Below are 17186 nucleotides of genomic sequence, written 5' to 3' on the forward strand. Positions count from 1 at the left end.
ATGGGAGACTGGCTGGGAATCCCAGGTGCAGTTGACATTTTAATCTGTTGCCGCCTTCCGCTCCGATTCGGAAAAGGATTTATTGATGCTTAAATCCACAACATACAGGGTGTGAAGCTGTCAACGGCCATCCTAAGCCTGAACGTGCCTGCTCTCCTCAGATCGCAGACTGTTGCCCGGCAGTTACCGGCATGGGAGACTGGCTGGCAATACAAGGTGCCATTGACATTTTGCTCCGTTGCCGCCTTCCTCTCCGATTAATAAAAATATTTATTGATGCTTAAATCCACAATATACAGGGCGTGAAGCTGTCAACGGCCATCCTAAGCTGAACGCGCCTGCTCTCGTCAGATCGCAGACTGCTACCCAGCTTAGGGCCTGGTAAGTACCAGCATGGGAGACTGGCTGGGAATCCCGGGTGCAGTTGACATTTTAATCTGTTGCCGCCTTCCGCTCCGATTCGGAAAAGGATTTATTGATGCTTAAATCCACAATATACAGGGTGTGAAGCTGTCAACGGCCATCCTAAGCCTGAACGTGCCTGCTCTCCTCAGATCGCTGACTGCTGCCCGGCAGTTACCGTCATGGGAGACTGGCTGGCAATCCAAGGTGCCATTGACATTTTGCTCTGTTGCCGCCTTCCTCTCCGGTTAAAAAAATATTTATTGATGTTTAAATCCACAATATACAAGGCGTGAAGATGTCAACGGCCATCCTAAGCTGAACGCGCCTGCTCTCGTCAGATCGCAGACTGCTACCCAGCTTAGGGCCCAGTAAGTACCGGCATGGGACACTGGCTGGGAATCCCGGCTGCCGTTGACATTTTGCTCTGTTTCCGCCTTCCGTTCCGATTCCGCAAAGGATTTATTGATGCTTAAATCCACAGTATACAAAGTGTGAAGCTGTCAATGGCCATCCTAAGCTGAACGCGCCTGCTCTCGTCAGATCGCAGACTGCTACCCAGCTTAGGGCCTGGTAAGTACCAGCATGGGAGACTGGCTGGGAATCCCGGGTGCAATTGACATTTTAATCTGTTGCCGCCTTCCGCTCCGATTCGGAAAAGGATTTATTGATGCTTAAATGCACAGTATAAAGGGCGTGAAGCTGTCAACGGCCATCCTAAGCTAAACGCGCCTGCTCTCGTCAGATCGCAGACTGCTACCCAGCTTAGGGCCCGGTAAGTACCAGCATGGGAGACTGGCTGGGAATCTCAGGTGTTGTTGACATTTTGCTCTGTAGCTCTGTAGACATTTTGCTCCGATTCCGAAAAGGATTTATTAAATCCACAATATACAGGGTGTGAAGCCGTCTACGGCTATCCTAAGCTGAATGAGCCTGTTCTTGTCAGATCGCAGAGTGCTGCCCGGCAAGTACGGGCATGGGAGACTGGCTGGCAATCCAAGGTGCTATTGACATTTTGATCTGTTGCCGCCTTCCTCTCCGATTAAAAAAAATATTTATTGATGCTTAAATCCACAGTATACAAAGAGTGAAGATGTCAACGGCCATCCTAAGCTGAACGCGCCTGCTCTCGTCAGATCGCAGACTGCTACCCAGCTTAGGGCCCGGTAAGTACTGGCATGGGAGACTGGCTGGGAATCCCGTGTGCCGTTGATATTTTGCTCTATTGCTGCCTTCCGCTCCGATTCCGAAAATAATTTATTGATGCTTAAATCCACAGTATACAAGGTGTGAAGCTGTCGACGGCCATCCTAAGCTTAACGCGCCTGCTCTCGTCAGATCGCAGACTGGTACAGATCTTAGGGCCCGGTAAGTTCCGGCATGGGACACTGGCTGGGAATCCCGGCTGCCGTTGACATTTTGCTCTGTTGCCGCCTTCCGTTCCAATTCCGAAAAGGATTTATTGATGCCTAAATGCACAGTATAAAGGGCGAGAATCTGTCAACGGCCAGCCTAAGCTGAATGCGCCTGTTCTTGTCAGATCGCAGACTGCTACCCAGCTTCGGGCCTGGTAAGTACCAGCATGGGAGACTGGCTAGGAATCCCGGGTGCAGTTGACATTTTGCTCTGTTTCCCCTCCGATTCCGATTTTTTTTTATTGATGCTTAAATCCACAGTATACAAAGTGTGAAGCTGTCAACGGCCATCCTAACCTGAACGTGCCTCCTCTCGTCAGATCGCAGACTGCTACCCAGCTTAGGGCCCGGTAAGTACTGGCATGGGAGACTGGCTGGGAATCCCGGGTGCCGTTGATATTTTGCTCTATTGCTGCCTTCCGCTCCGATTCCGAAAATAATTTATTGATGCTTAAATCCACAGCATACAAGGTGTGAAGCTGTCGACGGCCATCCTAAGCTTAACGCGCCTGCTCTCGTCAGATCGCAGACTGCTACCCAGCTTAGGGCCCGGTAAGTACTGGCATGGGAGACTGGCTGGGAATCCCGGGTGCCGTTGATATTTTGCTCTATTGCTGCCTTCCGCTCCGATTCCGAAAATAATTTATTGATGCTTAAATCCACAGCATACAAGGTGTGAAGCTGTCGACGGCCATCCTAAGCTTAACGCGCCTGCTCTCGTCAGATCGCAGACTGGTACAGATCTTAGGGCCCGGTAAGTTCCGGCATGGGACACTGGCTGGGAATCCCGGCTGCCGTTGACATTTTGCTCTGTTGCCGCCTTCCGTTCCAATTCCGAAAAGGATTTATTGATGCCTAAATGCACAGTATAAAGGGCGAGAATCTGTCAACGGCCATCCTAAGCTGAATGCGCCTGTTCTTGTCAGATCGCAGACTGCTACCCAGCTTCGGGCCTGGTAAGTACCAGCATGGGAGACTGGCTGGGAATCCCGGGTGCAGTTGACATTTTGCTCTGTTTCCCCTCCGATTCCGAATTTTTTTTATTGATGCTTAAATCCACAGTATACAAAGTGTGAAGCTGTCAACGGCCATCCTAAGCTGAACGTGCCTGCTCTCGTCAGATCGCAGACTGCTACCCAGCTTAGGGCCTGGTAAGTACCAGCATGGGAGACTGGCTGGGAATCCCGGGTGCAGTTGACATTTTAATCTGTTGCCGCCTTCCGCTCCTATTCGGAAAAGGATTTATTGATGCTTAAATGCACAGTATAAAGGGCGTGAAGCTGTTAACGGACATCCTAAGCTGAACGCGCCTGCTCTCGTCAGATCGCAGACTGCTACCCAGCTTAGGGCCTGGTAAGTACCAGCATGGGAGACTGGCTGGGAATCCCAGGTGCAGTTGACATTTTAATCTGTTGCCGCCTTCCGCTCCGATTCGGAAAAGGATTTATTGATGCTTAAATCCACAATATACAGGGTGTGAAGCTGTCAACGGCCATCCTAAGCCTGAACGTGTCTGCTCTCCTCAGATCGCAGACTATTGCCCGGCAGTTACCGGCATGGGAGACTGGCTGGCAATACAAGGTGCCATTGACATTTTGCTCCGTTGCCGCCTTCCTCTCCGATTAATAAAAATATTTATTGATGCTTAAATCCACAATATACAGGGCGTGAAGCTGTCAACGGCCATCCTAAGCTGAACGCGCCTGCTCTTGTCAGATCGCAGACTGCTACCCAGCTTAGGGCCTGGTAAGTACCAGCATGGGAGACTGGCTGGGAATCCCGGGTGCAGTTGACATTTTAATCTGTTGCCGCCTTCCGCTCCGATTCGGAAAAGGATTTATTGATGCTTAAATCCATAATATACAGGGTGTGAAGCTGTCAACGGCCATCCTAAGCCTGAACGTGCCTGCTCTCCTCAGATCGCAGACTGCTGCCCGGCAGTTACCGTCATGGGAGACTGGCTGGCAATCCAAGGTGCCATTGACATTTTGCTCTGTTGCCGCCTTCCTCTCCGGTTAAAAAAATATTTATTGATGTTTAAATCCACAATATACAAGGCGTGAAGATGTCAACGGCCATCCTAAGCTGAACGCGCCTGCTCTCGTCAGATCGCAGACTGCTACCCAGCTTAGGGCCCAGTAAGTACCGGCATGGGACACTGGCTGGGAATCCCGGCTGCCGTTGACATTTTGCTCTGTTTCCGCCTTCCGCTTCCGCAAAGGATTTATTGATGCTTAAATCCACAGTATACAAAGTGTGAAGCTGTCAATGGCCATCCTAAGCTGAACGCGCCTGCTCTCGTCAGATCGCAGACTGCTACCCAGCTTAGGGCCTGGTAAGTACCAGCATGGGAGACTGGCTGGGAATCCCGGGTGCAGTTGACATTTTAATCTGTTGCCGCCTTCCGCTCCGATTCGGAAAAGGATTTATTGATGCTTAAATGCACAGTATAAAGGGCGTGAAGCTGTCAACGGCCATCCTAAGCTAAACGCGCCTGCTCTCGTCAGATCGCAGACTGCTACCCAGCTTAGGGCCCGGTAAGTACCAGCATGGGAGACTGGCTGGGAATCCCAGGTGTTGTTGACATTTTGCTCTGTAACCGCCTTCCGCTTCGATTCCGAAAAGGATTTATTGATGCTTAAATCCACAGTATACAGGGTGTGAAGCCGTCTACGGCTATCCTAAGCTGAATGTGCCTGTTCTTGTCAGATCGCAGACTGCTGCCCGGCAAGTACGGGCATGGGTGACTGGCTGGCAATCCAAGGTGCTATTGACATTTTGCTCTGTTGCCGCCTTACTCTCCGATTCCGAAAAGGATTTATTGATGCTTAAATGCACAGTATAAAAAGCATGAAGCTGTCAATGGCCATCCTAAGCTGAACGCGCCTGCTCTCGTCAGATCGCAGACTGCTACCCAGCTTAGGGCCCGGTAAGTACTGGCATGGGAGACTGGCTGGGAATCCCAGGTGCCGTTGACATTTTGCTCTATTGCTGCCTTCCGCTCCGATTCCGAAAATAATTTATTGATGCTTAAATCCACAGTATACAAGGTGTGAAGCTGTTGACGGCCATCCAAAGCTTATTTATGCCTAAATGCACAGTATAAAGGGCGAGAAGCTGTCAACGGCCATCCTAAGCTGAACGCGCCTGCTCTCGTCACATCGCCGCCTTCCGCTCCGATTCGGAAAAGGATTTATTGATGCTTAAATCCACAATACACAGGGTGTGAAGCTGTCAACGGCCATCCTAAGCCTGAACGTGCCTGCTCTCCTCAGATCGCAGACTGCTGCCCGGCAGTTACCGGCATGGGAGGCTGGCTGGCAATCCAAGGTGCCATTGACATTTTGCTCTGTTGCCACCTTCCTCTCCGATTAAAAAATTATTTATTGATGCTTAAATCCACAATATACAAGGCGTGAAGATGTCAATGGCCATCCTAAGCTGAACGCGCCTGCTCTCGTCAGATCGCAGACTGCTACCCAGCTTAGGGCCCAGTAAGTACCGGCATGGGAGACTGGCTGGGAATACCGGGTGCAGTTGACATTTTGCTCTGTTGCCGCCTTCCATTCCGTTTCCGAAAAGGATTTATTGATGCTTAAATGCACAGTATAAAAAGCATGAAGCTGTCAATGGCCATCCTAAGCTGAACGCGCCTGCTCTCGTCAGATCGCAGACTGCTACCCAGCTTAGGGCCCAGTAAGTACCGGCATGGGAGACTGGCTGGGAATCCCGGGTGCAGTTGACATTTTGCTCTGTTGCCGCCTTCCGTTCCGATTCCGAAAAGGATTTATTGATGCTTAAATGCACAGTATAAAAATCATGAAGCTGTCAATGGCCATCCTAAGCTGAACGCGCCTGCTTTCGTCAGATCGCAGACTGCTACCTAGCTTAGGGCCCGGTAAGTACTGGCATGGGAGACTGGCTGGGAATCCCGGTTGCTGTTGACATTTTGCTCTATTGCTGCCTTCCGCTCCGATTCCGAAAATAATTTATTGATGCTTAAATCCACAGTATACAAGGTGTGAAGCTGTCGACGGCCATCCTAAGCTTAACGCGCCTGCTCTCGTCAGATCGCAGACTGGTACAGATCTTAGGGCCCGGTAAGTACCGGCATGGGACACTGGCTGGGAATCCCGGCTGCCGTTGACATTTTGCTCTGTTGCCGCCTTCCGTTCCGATTCCGAAAAGGATTTATTGATGCTTAAATCCACAATACACAGGGTGTAAAGCTTTCAACGGCCATCCTAAGCCTGAACGTGCCTGCTCTCCTCAGTTTGCAGACTACTGCCCGGCAGTTACCGGCATGGGAGACTGACTGGCAATCCAAGGTGCCATTGACATTTTGCTCTGTTGCCGCCTTCCTCTCCGATTAATAAAAATATTTATTGATGCTTAAATTCACAATATACAAGGCGTGAAGATGTCAACGGCCATCCTAAGCTGAACGCGCCTGCTCTCGTCAGATCGCAGACTGCAACCCAGCTTAGGGCCCAGTAAGTACCGGCATGGGAGACTGGCTGGGAATCCCGGGTGCAGTTGACATTTTAATCTGTTGCCGCCTTCCGCACCGATTCGGAAAAGGATTTATTGATGCTTAAATGCACAGTATAAAGTGCGAGAAGCTGTCAACGGCCATCCTAAGCTGAACGTGCCTGCTCTCGTCAGATCGCAGACTGCTACCCAGCTTAGAGCCCGGTAAGTACCAGCATGGGAGACTGGCTGGGAATCCCAGGTGTCGTTGACATTTTGCTCTGTTGCCGCCTTACGCTCCGATTCCGAAAAGGATTTATTGATGCTTAAATCCACAGTATACAGGGTGTGAAGATGTCTACGGCCATCCTAAGCTGAATGCGCCTGTTCTCGTCAGATTGCAGACTGCTACCCAGCTTCGGGCCGGGTAAGTACCAGCATGGGAGACTGGCTGGGAATCCCGGGTGCAGTTGACATTTTGCTCTGTTTCTGCTCCAATTCCGAAAATTATTTATTGATGCTTAAATCCACAGTATACAAAGCGTGGAGCTGTCAACGGCCATCCTAAGCTGAACGCGCCTGCTCTCGTCAGATCGCAGACTGCTACCCAGCTTAGGGCCTGGTAAGTACCAGCATGGGAGACTGGCTGGGAATCCCGGGTGCAGTTGACATTTTAATCTGTTGCTGCCTTCCGCTCCGATTCGGAAAAGGATTTATTGATGCTTAAATCCACAATACACAGGGTGTGAAGCTGTCAACGGCCATCCTAAGCCTGAACGTGCCTGCTCTCCTCAGATCGCAGACTGCTGCCCGGCAGTTACCAGCATGGGAGACTGGCTGGCAATCCAAGGTGCCATTGACATTTTGCTCTGTTGCCGCCTTCCTCTCCGATTAATAAAAATATTTATTGATGCTTAAATCCACAATATACAAGGCGTGAAGATGTCAACGGCCATCCTAAGCTGAACGCGCTTGCTCTCGTCAGATCGCAGACTGCTACCCAGCTTAGGGCCCAGTAATTACGGCATGGGAGACTGGCTGGGAATCCCGGGTGCAGTTTACATTATGCTCTGTTGCCGCCTTCCGTTCCGAACCGAAAAGGATTTATTGATGCTTAAATGAACAGTATAAAAAGCATGAAGCTGTCAATGGCCATCCTAAGCTGAACGCGCCTGCTCTCGTCAGATCGCAGACTGCTACCCAGCTAAGGGCACAGTAAGTACCAGCATGGGAGACTGGCTGGGAATCCCGGGTGCAGTTGACATTTTAATCTGTTGCCGCCTTCCGCTCCGATTCCGAAAAGGATTTATTGATGCTTAAATGCACAGTATAAAAAGCATGAAGCTTTCAATGGCCATCCTAAGCTGAATGCGCCTGCTCTCGTCAGATCGCAGACTGCTCTAGCTTAGGGCCTGGTAGGTACTGGCATGGGAGACTGGCTGGGAATCCCGGTTGCCGTTGACATTTTGCTCTATTGCTGCCTTCCGCTCCGATTCCGAAAAGAATTTATTGATGCTTAAATCCACAGTATACAAGGTGTGAAGCTGTCGACGGCCATCCTAAGCTTAACTCGCCTGCTCTCGTCAGATCGCAGACTGGTACAGATCTTAGGGCCCGGTAAGTACCGGCATGGGACACTGGCTGGGAATCCCGGCTGCCGTTGACATTTTGCTCTGTTGCCGCCTTCCGTTCCGATTCCGAAAAGGATTTATTGATGCTTAAATGCACAGTATACAAAGTGTGAAGCTGTCAACGGCCATCCTAAGCTGAACGCGCCTGCTCTCGACAGATCGCAGACTGATACCTAGCTTAGGGCCTGGTAAGTACCAGCATGGGAAACTGGCTGGGAATCCCGGCTGCCGTTGACATTTTGCTCTGTTGCCGCCTTCCGTTCCCATTCCGAAAAGGATTTATTGATGCCTAAATGAACAGTATAAAGGGCGAGAAGCTGTCAACGGCCATCCTAAGCTGAACGCGCCTGCTCTCGTCAGATCGCAGACTGCTACCCAGCTTAGGGCCCGGTAAGTACCAGCATGGGAGACTGGCTGGGAATCCCGGGTGCAGATGACATTTTGCTCTGTTGCCGCCTTCCGTTCCGATTCCGAAAAGGATATATTGATGCTTAAATGCACAATATAAAAATCAAGAAGCCGTCAACGGCCATCCTAAGCTGAACGCGCCTGCTCTCGTCAGATCGCAGACTGCTACCCAGCTTAGGGCCCGGTAAGTACCAGCATGGGAGACTGGCTGGGAATCCCAGGTGTCGTTGACATTTTGCTCTGTTGTCGCCTTCCGTTCCGATTCCGAAAAGGATTTATTGATGCTTAAATGCACAGTATACAAAGTGTGAAGCTGTCAACGGCCATCCTAAGCTGAACGCGCCTGTTCTCGTCAGATCGCAGACTGCTAGCCAGCTTAGGGCCTGGAAAGTACCAGCATGGGAGACTGGCTGGGAATCCCGGGTGCAGTTGACAATTTAATCTGTTGCCGCCTTCCGCTTCGATTCGGAAAATTATTTATTGATGCTTAAATCCCCAATATAAAGGGGGTGAAGCTGTCAACGGCCATCCTAAGCAGAACGCGCCTGCTCTCGTCAGATTGCAGGCTGATACCCAGCTTAGGGCCTGGTAAATACCAGCATGGGAGACTGGCTGGGAATCCCAGGTGTCGTTGACATTTTGCTCTGTTGCCGCCTTACGCTCCGATTCCGAAAAGGATTTATTGATGCTTAAATCCACAGTATACAGGGTGTGAAGATGTCTATGGCCATCCTAAGCTGAATGCGCCTGTTCTCGTCTGATCGCAGACTGCTACCCAGCTTCGGGCCTGGTAAGTACCAGCATGGGAGACTGGCTGGGAATCCCGGGTGCAGTTGCCATTTTGCTCTGTTTCTGCTCCGATTCCGAAAATTATTTATTGATGCTTAAATCCACAGTATACAAAGTGTGAAGCTGTCAACGGCCATCCTAAGCTGAACGCGCCTGCTCTCGTCAGATCGCAGACTGCTACCCAGCTTAGGGCCTGGTAAGTACCAGCATGGGAGACTGGCTGGGAATCCCAGATGCAGTTGACATTTTAATCTGTTGCCGCCTTCCGCTCCGATTCGGAAAAGGATTTATTGATGCTTAAATCCACAATACACAGGGTGTGAAGCTGTCAACGGCCATCCTAAGCCTGAACGTGCCTGCTCTCCTCAGATCGCAGACTACTGTCCGGCAGTTACCAGCATGGGTGACTGGCTGGCAATCCAAGGTGCCATTGACATTTTGCTCTGTTGCCGCCTTCCTCTCCGATTAATAAAAATATTTATTGATGCTTAAATCCACAATATACAAGGTGTGAAGATGTCAACGGCCATCCTAAGCTGAACGCGCCTGCTCTCGTCAGATCGCAGACTGCTACCCAGCTTAGGGCCCAGTAAGTACCGGCATGGGAGACTGGCTGGGAATCCCGGGTGCAGTTGACATTATGCTCTGTTGCGCCTTCTGTTCCGATTCCGAAAAGGATTTATTGATGCTTAAATGCACAGTATAAAAAGCATGAAGCTGTCAATGGCCATCCTAAGCTGAACGCGCCTGCTCTCGTCAGATCGCAGACTGCTACCCAGCTTAGGGCCCAGTAAGTACTGGCATGGGAGACTGGCTGGGAATCCCGGGTGCAGTTGAAATTTTGCTCTGTTGCCGCCTTCCGTTCCGATTCCGAAAAGGATTTATTGATGCTTAAATGCACAGTATAAAAATCATGAAGCTGTCAATGGCCATCCTAAGCTGAACGTGCCTGCTTTCGTCAGATCGCAGACTGCTACCTAGCTTAGGGCCCGGTAAGTACTGGCATGGGAGACTGGCTGGGAATCCCGGTTGCTGTTGACATTTTGCTCTATTGCTGCCTTCCGCTCCGATTCCGAAAATAATTTATTGATGCTTAAATCCACAGTATACAAGGTGTGAAGCTGTCGACGGCCATCCTAAGCTTAACGCGCCTGCTCTCGTCAGATCGCAGACTGGTACAGATCTTAGGGCCCGGTAAATACCGGCATGGGACACTGGCTGGGAATCCCGGCTGCCGTTGACATTTTGCTCTGTTGCCGCCTTCCGTTCCGATTCCGAAAAGGATTTATTGATGCTTAAATCCACAATACACAGGGTGTAAAGCTGTCAATGGCCATCCTAAGCCTGAACGTGCCTGCTCTCCTCAGTTTGCAGACTACTGCCCGGCAGTTACCGGCATGGGAGACTGACTGGCAATCCAAGGTGCCATTGACATTTTGCTCTGTTGCCGCCTTCCTCTCCGATTAATAAAAATATTTATTGATGCTTAAATTCACAATATACAAGGCGTGAAGATGTCAACGGCCATCCTAAGCTGAACGCGCCTGCTCTCGTCAGATCGCAGACTGCAACCCAGCTTAGGGCCCAGTAAGTACCGGCATGGGAGACTGGCTGGGAATCCCGGGTGCAGTTGACATTTTAATCTGTTGCCGCCTTCCGCACCGATTCGGAAAAGGATTTATTGATGCTTAAATGCACAGTATAAAGTGCGAGAAGCTGTCAACGGCCATCCTAAGCTGAACGTGCCTGCTCTCGTCAGATCGCAGACTGCTACCCAGCTTAGAGCCCGGTAAGTACCAGCATGGGAGACTGGCTGGGAATCCCAGGTGTCGTTGACATTTTGCTCTGTTGCCGCCTTACGCTCCGATTCCGAAAAGGATTTATTGATGCTTAAATCCACAGTATACAGGGTGTGAAGATGTCTACGGCCATCCTAAGCTGAATGCGCCTGTTCTCGTCAGATCGCAGACTGCTACCCAGCTTCGGGCCGGTAAGTACCAGCATGGGAGACTGGCTGGGAATCCCGGGTGCAGTTGACATTTTGCTCTGTTTCTGCTCCGATTCCGAAAATTATTTATTGATGCTTAAATCCACAGTATACAAAGCGTGAAGCTGTCAACGGCCATCCTAAGCTGAACGCGCCTGCTCTCGTCAGATCGCAGACTGCTACCCAGCTTAGGGCCTGGTAAGTACCAGCATGGGAGACTGGCTGGGAATCCCGGGTGCAGTTGACATTTTAATCTGTTGCTGCCTTCCGCTCCGATTCGGAAAAGGATTTATTGATGCTTAAATCCACAATACACAGGGTGTGAAGCTGTCAACGGCCATCCTAAGCCTGAACGTGCCTGCTCTCCTCAGATCGCAGACTGCTGCCCGGCAGTTACCAGCATGGGAGACTGGCTGGCAATCCAAGGTGCCATTGACATTTTGCTCTGTTGCCGCCTTCCTCTCCGATTAATAAAAATATTTATTGATGCTTAAATCCACAATATACAAGGCGTGAAGATGTCAACGGCCATCCTAAGCTGAACGCGCTTGCTCTCGTCAGATCGCAGACTGCTACCCAGCTTAGGGCCCAGTAATTACCGGCATGGGAGACTGGCTGGGAATCCCGGGTGCAGTTTACATTATGCTCTGTTGCCGCCTTCCGTTCCGATTCCGAAAAGGATTTATTGATGCTTAAATGCACAGTATAAAAAGCATGAAGCTGTCAATGGCCATCCTAAGCTGAACGCGCCTGCTCTCGTCAGATCGCAGACTGCTACCCAGCTAAGGGCACAGTAAGTACCAGCATGGGAGACTGGCTGGGAATCCCGGGTGCAGTTGACATTTTAATCTGTTGCCGCCTTCCGCTCCGATTCCGAAAAGGATTTATTGATGCTTAAATGCACAGTATAAAAAGCATGAAGCTTTCAATGGCCATCCTAAGCTGAACGCGCCTGCTCTCGTCAGATCGCAGACTGCTCTAGCTTAGGGCCCGGTAGGTACTGGCATGGGAGACTGGCTGGGAATCCCGGTTGCCGTTGACATTTTGCTCTATTGCTGCCTTCCGCTCCGATTCCGAAAAGAATTTATTGATGCTTAAATCCACAGTATACAAGGTGTGAAGCTGTCGACGGCCATCCTAAGCTTAACTCGCCTGCTCTCGTCAGATCGCAGACTGGTACAGATCTTAGGGCCCGGTAAGTACCGGCATGGGACACTGGCTGGGAATCCCGGCTGCCGTTGACATTTTGCTCTGTTGCCGCCTTCCGTTCCGATTCCGAAAAGGATTTATTGATGCTTAAATGCACAGTATACAAAGTGTGAAGCTGTCAACGGCCATCCTAAGCTGAACGCGCCTGCTCTCGACAGATCGCAGACTGATACATAGCTTAGGGCCTGGTAAGTACCAGCATGGGAAACTGGCTGGGAATCCCGGCTGCCGTTGACATTTTGCTCTGTTGCCGCCTTCCGTTCCCATTCCGAAAATGATTTATTGATGCCTAAATGAACAGTATAAAGGGCGAGAAGCTGTCAACGGCCATCCTAAGCTGAACGCGCCTGCTCTCGTCAGATCGCAGACTGCTACCCAGCTTAGGGCCCGGTAAGTACCAGCATGGGAGACTGGCTGGGAATCCCGGGTGCAGTTGACATTTTGCTCTGTTGCCGCCTTCCGTTCCGATTCCGAAAAGGATATATTGATGCTTAAATGCACAATATAAAAATCAAGAAGCTGTCAACGGCCATCCTAAGCTGAACGCGCCTGCTCTCGTCAGATCGCAGACTGCTACCCAGCTTAGGGCCCGGTAAGTACCAGCATGGGAGACTGGCTGGGAATCCCAGGTGTCGTTGACATTTTGCTCTGTTGCCGCCTTCCGTTCCGATTCCGAAAAGGATTTATTGATGCTTAAATGCACAGTATACAAAGTGTGAAGCTGTCAACGGCCATCCTAAGCTGAACGCGCCTGCTCTCGTCAGATCGCAGACTGCTAGCCAGCTTAGGGCCTGGAAAGTACCAGCATGGGAGACTGGCTGGGAATCCTGGGTGCAGTTGACAATTTAATCTGTTGCCGCCTTCCGCTTCGATTCGGAAAATTATTTATTGATGCTTAAATCCCCAATATAAAGGGGGTGAAGCTGTCAACGGCCATCCTAAGCAGAACGCGCCTTCTCTCGTCAGATCGCAGACTGATATCCAGCTTATGGCCTGGTAAATACCAGCATGGGAGACTGGCTGGGAATCCCAAGTGTCGTTGACATTTTGCTCTGTTGCCGCCTTACGCTCCGATTCCGAAAAGGATTTATTGATGCTTAAATCCACAGTATACAGGGTGTGAAGATGTCTATGGCCATCCTAAGCTGAATGCGCCTGTTCTCGTCAGATCGCAGACTGCTACCCAGCTTCGGGCCCGGTAAGTACCAGCATGGGAGACTGGCTGTGAATCCCAGGTGTCGTTGACATTTTGCTCTGTTGCCGCCTTCCGTTCCGATTCCGAAAAGGATTTATTGATGCTTAAATGCACAGTATACAAAGTGTGAAGCTGTCAACGGCCATCCTAAGCTGAACGCGCCTGCTCTCGTCAGATCGCAGACTGCTAGCCAGCTTAGGGCCTGGAAAGTACCAGCATGGGAGACTGGCTGGGAATCCCGGGTGCAGTTGACAATTTAATCTGTTGCCGCCTTCCGCTCCGATTCTGAAAATAATTTATTGATGCTTAAATCCACAGTATACAAGGTGTGAAGCTGTCGACGGCCATCCTAAGCTTAACGCGCCTGCTCTCGTCAGATCGCAGACTGGTACAGATCTTAGGGCCCGGTAAGTACCGGCATGGGACACTGGCTGGGAATCCCGGCTGCCGTTGACATTTTGCTCTGTTGCCGCCTTCCGTTCCGATTCCGAAAAGGATTTATTGATGCTTAAATCCACAATACACAGGGTGTAAAGCTGTCAACGGCCATTCTAAGCCTGAACGTGCCTGCTCTCCTCAGTTTGCAGACTACTGCCCGGCAGTTACCGGCATGGGAGACTGGCTGGCAATCCAAGGTGCCACTGACATTTTGCTCTGTTGCCGCCTTCCTCTCCGATTAATAAAAATATTTATTGATGCTTAAATTCACAATATACAAGACGTGAAGATGTCAACGGCCATCCTAAGCTGAACGCGCCTGCTCTCGTCAGATCGCAGACTGCAACCCAGCTTAGGGCCCAGTAAGTACCGGCATGGGAGACTGGCTGGGAATCCCGGGTGCAGTTGACATTTTTCTCTGTTGCCGCCTTCCGCTCCGATTCCGAAAATAATTTATTGATGCTTAAATCCACAGTATACAAGGTGTGAAGCTGTCGACAGCCATCCTAAGCTTAACGCGCCTGCTCTCGTCAGATCGCAGACTGGTACAGATCTTAGGGCCCGGTAAGTACCGGCATGGGACACTGGCTGGTAATCCCGGCTGCCGTTGACATTTTGCTCTGTTTCCGCCTTCCGTTCCGATTCCGAAAAGGATTTATTGATGCTTAAATCCACAGTATACAAAGTGTGAAGCTGTCAATGGCCATCCTAAGCTGAACGCGCCTGCTCTCGTCAGATCGCAGACTGCTACCCAGCTTAGGGCCCGGTAAGTACCAGCATGGGAGACTGGCTGGGAATCCCGGGTGCAGTTGACATTTTAATCTGTTGCCGCCTTCCGCTCCGATTCGGAAAAGGATTTATTGATGCTTAAATGCACAGTATAAAGGGCGTGAAGCTGTCAACGGCCATCCTAAGCTGAACGCGCCTGCTCTTGTCAGAACGCAGACTGCTACCCATCTTAGGGCCCGGTAAGTACCAGCATGGGAGACTGGCTGGGAATCCCAGGTGTTGTTGACATTTTGCTCTGTAGCCGCCTTCCGCTCCGATTCCGAAAAGGATTTATTGATGCTTAAATCCACAGTATACAGGGTGTGAAGCCGTCTACGGCTATCCTAAGCTGAATGTACCTGTTCTTGTCAGTTCGCAGACTGCTGCCCGGCAAGTACGGGCATGGGAGACTGGCTGGCAATCCAAGGTGCTATTGACATTTTGCTCTGTTGCCGCCTTCCTCTCCGATTCCGAAAAGGATTTATTGATGCTTAAATGCACAGTATAAAAAGCATGAAGCTGTCAATGGCCATCCAAAGCTGAACGCGCCTGCTCTCATCAGATCGCAGACTGCTACCCAGCCTAGGGCCCGGTAAGTACTGGCATGGGAGACTGGCTGGGAATCCCGGGTGCCGTTGACATTTTGCTCTATTGCTGCCTTCCGCTCCGATTCCGAAAAGAATTTATTGATGCTTAAATCCACAGTATACAAGGTGTGAAGCTGTCGACGGCCATCCTAAGCTTAACGTGCCTGCTCTTGTCAGATCGCAGACTGGTACAGATCTTAGGGCCCGGTAAGTACCGGCATGGGACACTGGTTGGGAATCCCGGCTGCCGTTGACATTTTGCTCTGTTGCCGCCTTCCGTTCCGATTCCGAAAAGGATTTATTGATGCTTAAATGCACAGTATAAAGTGCGAGAAGCTGTCAACGGCCATCCTAAGCTGAACGTGCCTGCTCTCGTCAGATCGCAGACTGCAACCCAGCTTAGAGCCCGGTAAGTACCAGCATGGGAGACTGGCTGGAAATCCCAGGTGTCGTTGAAATTTTGCTCTGTTGCCGCCTTACGCTCCGATTCCGAAAAGGATTTATTGATGCTTAAATCCACAGTATACAGGGTGTGAAGTTGTCTACGGCCATCCTAAGCTGAATGTGCCTGTTCTCGTCAGATCGCAGACTGCTACCCTGCTTCGGGCCTGATAAGTACCAGCATGGGAGACTGGCTGGGAATCCCGGGTGCAGTTGACATGTTGCCGCCTTCCGCTCCGATTCCGAAAAGGATTTATTGATGCTTAAATCCACAATAAACAGGATGTGAAGCTGTCAACGGCCATCCTAAGCCTGAACGTGCCTGCTCTCCTCAGATCGCAGACTGCTGCCCGGCAGTTACCGGCATGGGAGACTGGCTGGCAATCCAAGGTGCCATTGACATTTTGCTCTGTTGCCGCCTTCCTCTCCGATTAAAAAAATATTTATTGATGCTTAAATCCACAATATACAAGGCGTGAAGATGTCAACGGCCATCCTAAGCTGAACGCGCCTGCTCTCGTCAGATCGCAGACTGCTACCCAGCTTAGGGCCCAGTAAGTACCGGCATGGGAGACTGGCTGGGAATCCCGGGTGCAGTTGACATTTTGCTCTGTTGCCGCCTTCCGCTCCGATTCCGAAAAGAATTTATTGATGCTTAAATCCACAGTATACAAGGTGTGAAGCTGTCGACGGCCATCCTAAACTTAACGCGCCTGCTCTCGTCAGATCGCAGACTGGTACAGATCTTAGGGCCCGGTAAGTACCGGCATGGGACACTGGCTGGGAATCCCGGCTGCCGCTGACATTTTGCTCTGTTGTCGCCTTCCGTTCCGATTCCGAAAAGGATTTATTGATGCTTAAATCCACAGTATACAGGGTGTGAAGACGTTTACGGCCATGCTAAGCTGAATGCGCCTGTTCTCGTCAGATCGCAGACTGCTACCCAGCTTAGGGCCTGGTGAGTACCAGCATGGGAGACTGGCTGGGAATCCCGGGTGCAGTTGACATTTTAATCTGTTGCCGCCTTCCGCTCCGATTCAGAAAAGGATTTATTGATGCTTAAATGCACAGTATAAAGGGCATGAAGCTGTTAATGGCCATCCTAAGCTGAACGCGCCTGCTCTCGTCAGATTGCAGACTGCTACCCAGCTTAGGGCCCGGTAAGTACCAGCATGGGAGACTGGCTGGGAATCCCGGGTGCAGTTGACATTTTGCTCTGTTTCTCCTCCGATTCCGAATTTTTTTTATTGATGCTTAAATCCACAGTATACAAAGTGTGAAGCTGTCAACGGCCATCCTAAGCTGAACGTGTCTGCTCTCGTCAGATTGCAGACTGCTACCCAGCTTAGGGCCTGGTAAGTACCAGCATGGGAGTCTGGCTGGGAATCCCAGGTGCAGTTGACATTTTAATCTGTTGCCGCCTTCCGCTCCGATTCGGAAAAGGAT

The 17186-nt window shown here is 50.7% G+C and overlaps 9 pseudogenes; all 9 read left to right on the forward strand.

The window, feature by feature from the left end:
• The first annotated feature begins 310 nt into the window (after positions 1 to 310).
• Positions 311 to 430, forward strand: LOC130349885 (5S ribosomal RNA; annotated as a pseudogene).
• A 1868-nt stretch (positions 431 to 2298) lies between these two features.
• Positions 2299 to 2418, forward strand: LOC130352969 (5S ribosomal RNA; annotated as a pseudogene).
• Positions 2419 to 4675: 2257 nt separating this feature from the next.
• On the forward strand, positions 4676 to 4795 carry LOC130336307 (5S ribosomal RNA; annotated as a pseudogene).
• Positions 4796 to 6838: 2043 nt separating this feature from the next.
• On the forward strand, positions 6839 to 6958 carry LOC130349897 (5S ribosomal RNA; annotated as a pseudogene).
• Positions 6959 to 8439: 1481 nt separating this feature from the next.
• On the forward strand, positions 8440 to 8559 carry LOC130313539 (5S ribosomal RNA; annotated as a pseudogene).
• A 2670-nt stretch (positions 8560 to 11229) lies between these two features.
• Positions 11230 to 11349, forward strand: LOC130349908 (5S ribosomal RNA; annotated as a pseudogene).
• Positions 11350 to 12630: 1281 nt separating this feature from the next.
• LOC130352597 (5S ribosomal RNA) lies at positions 12631 to 12750 on the forward strand (annotated as a pseudogene).
• An 82-nt stretch (positions 12751 to 12832) lies between these two features.
• Positions 12833 to 12952, forward strand: LOC130313561 (5S ribosomal RNA; annotated as a pseudogene).
• Positions 12953 to 13640: 688 nt separating this feature from the next.
• Positions 13641 to 13760, forward strand: LOC130352293 (5S ribosomal RNA; annotated as a pseudogene).
• The last annotated feature ends 3426 nt before the right edge of the window (positions 13761 to 17186 follow it).

This window comes from Hyla sarda, chromosome 1, assembly GCF_029499605.1.
Source record: "Hyla sarda isolate aHylSar1 chromosome 1, aHylSar1.hap1, whole genome shotgun sequence".
Classification (NCBI taxonomy): domain Eukaryota; kingdom Metazoa; phylum Chordata; class Amphibia; order Anura; family Hylidae; genus Hyla; species Hyla sarda.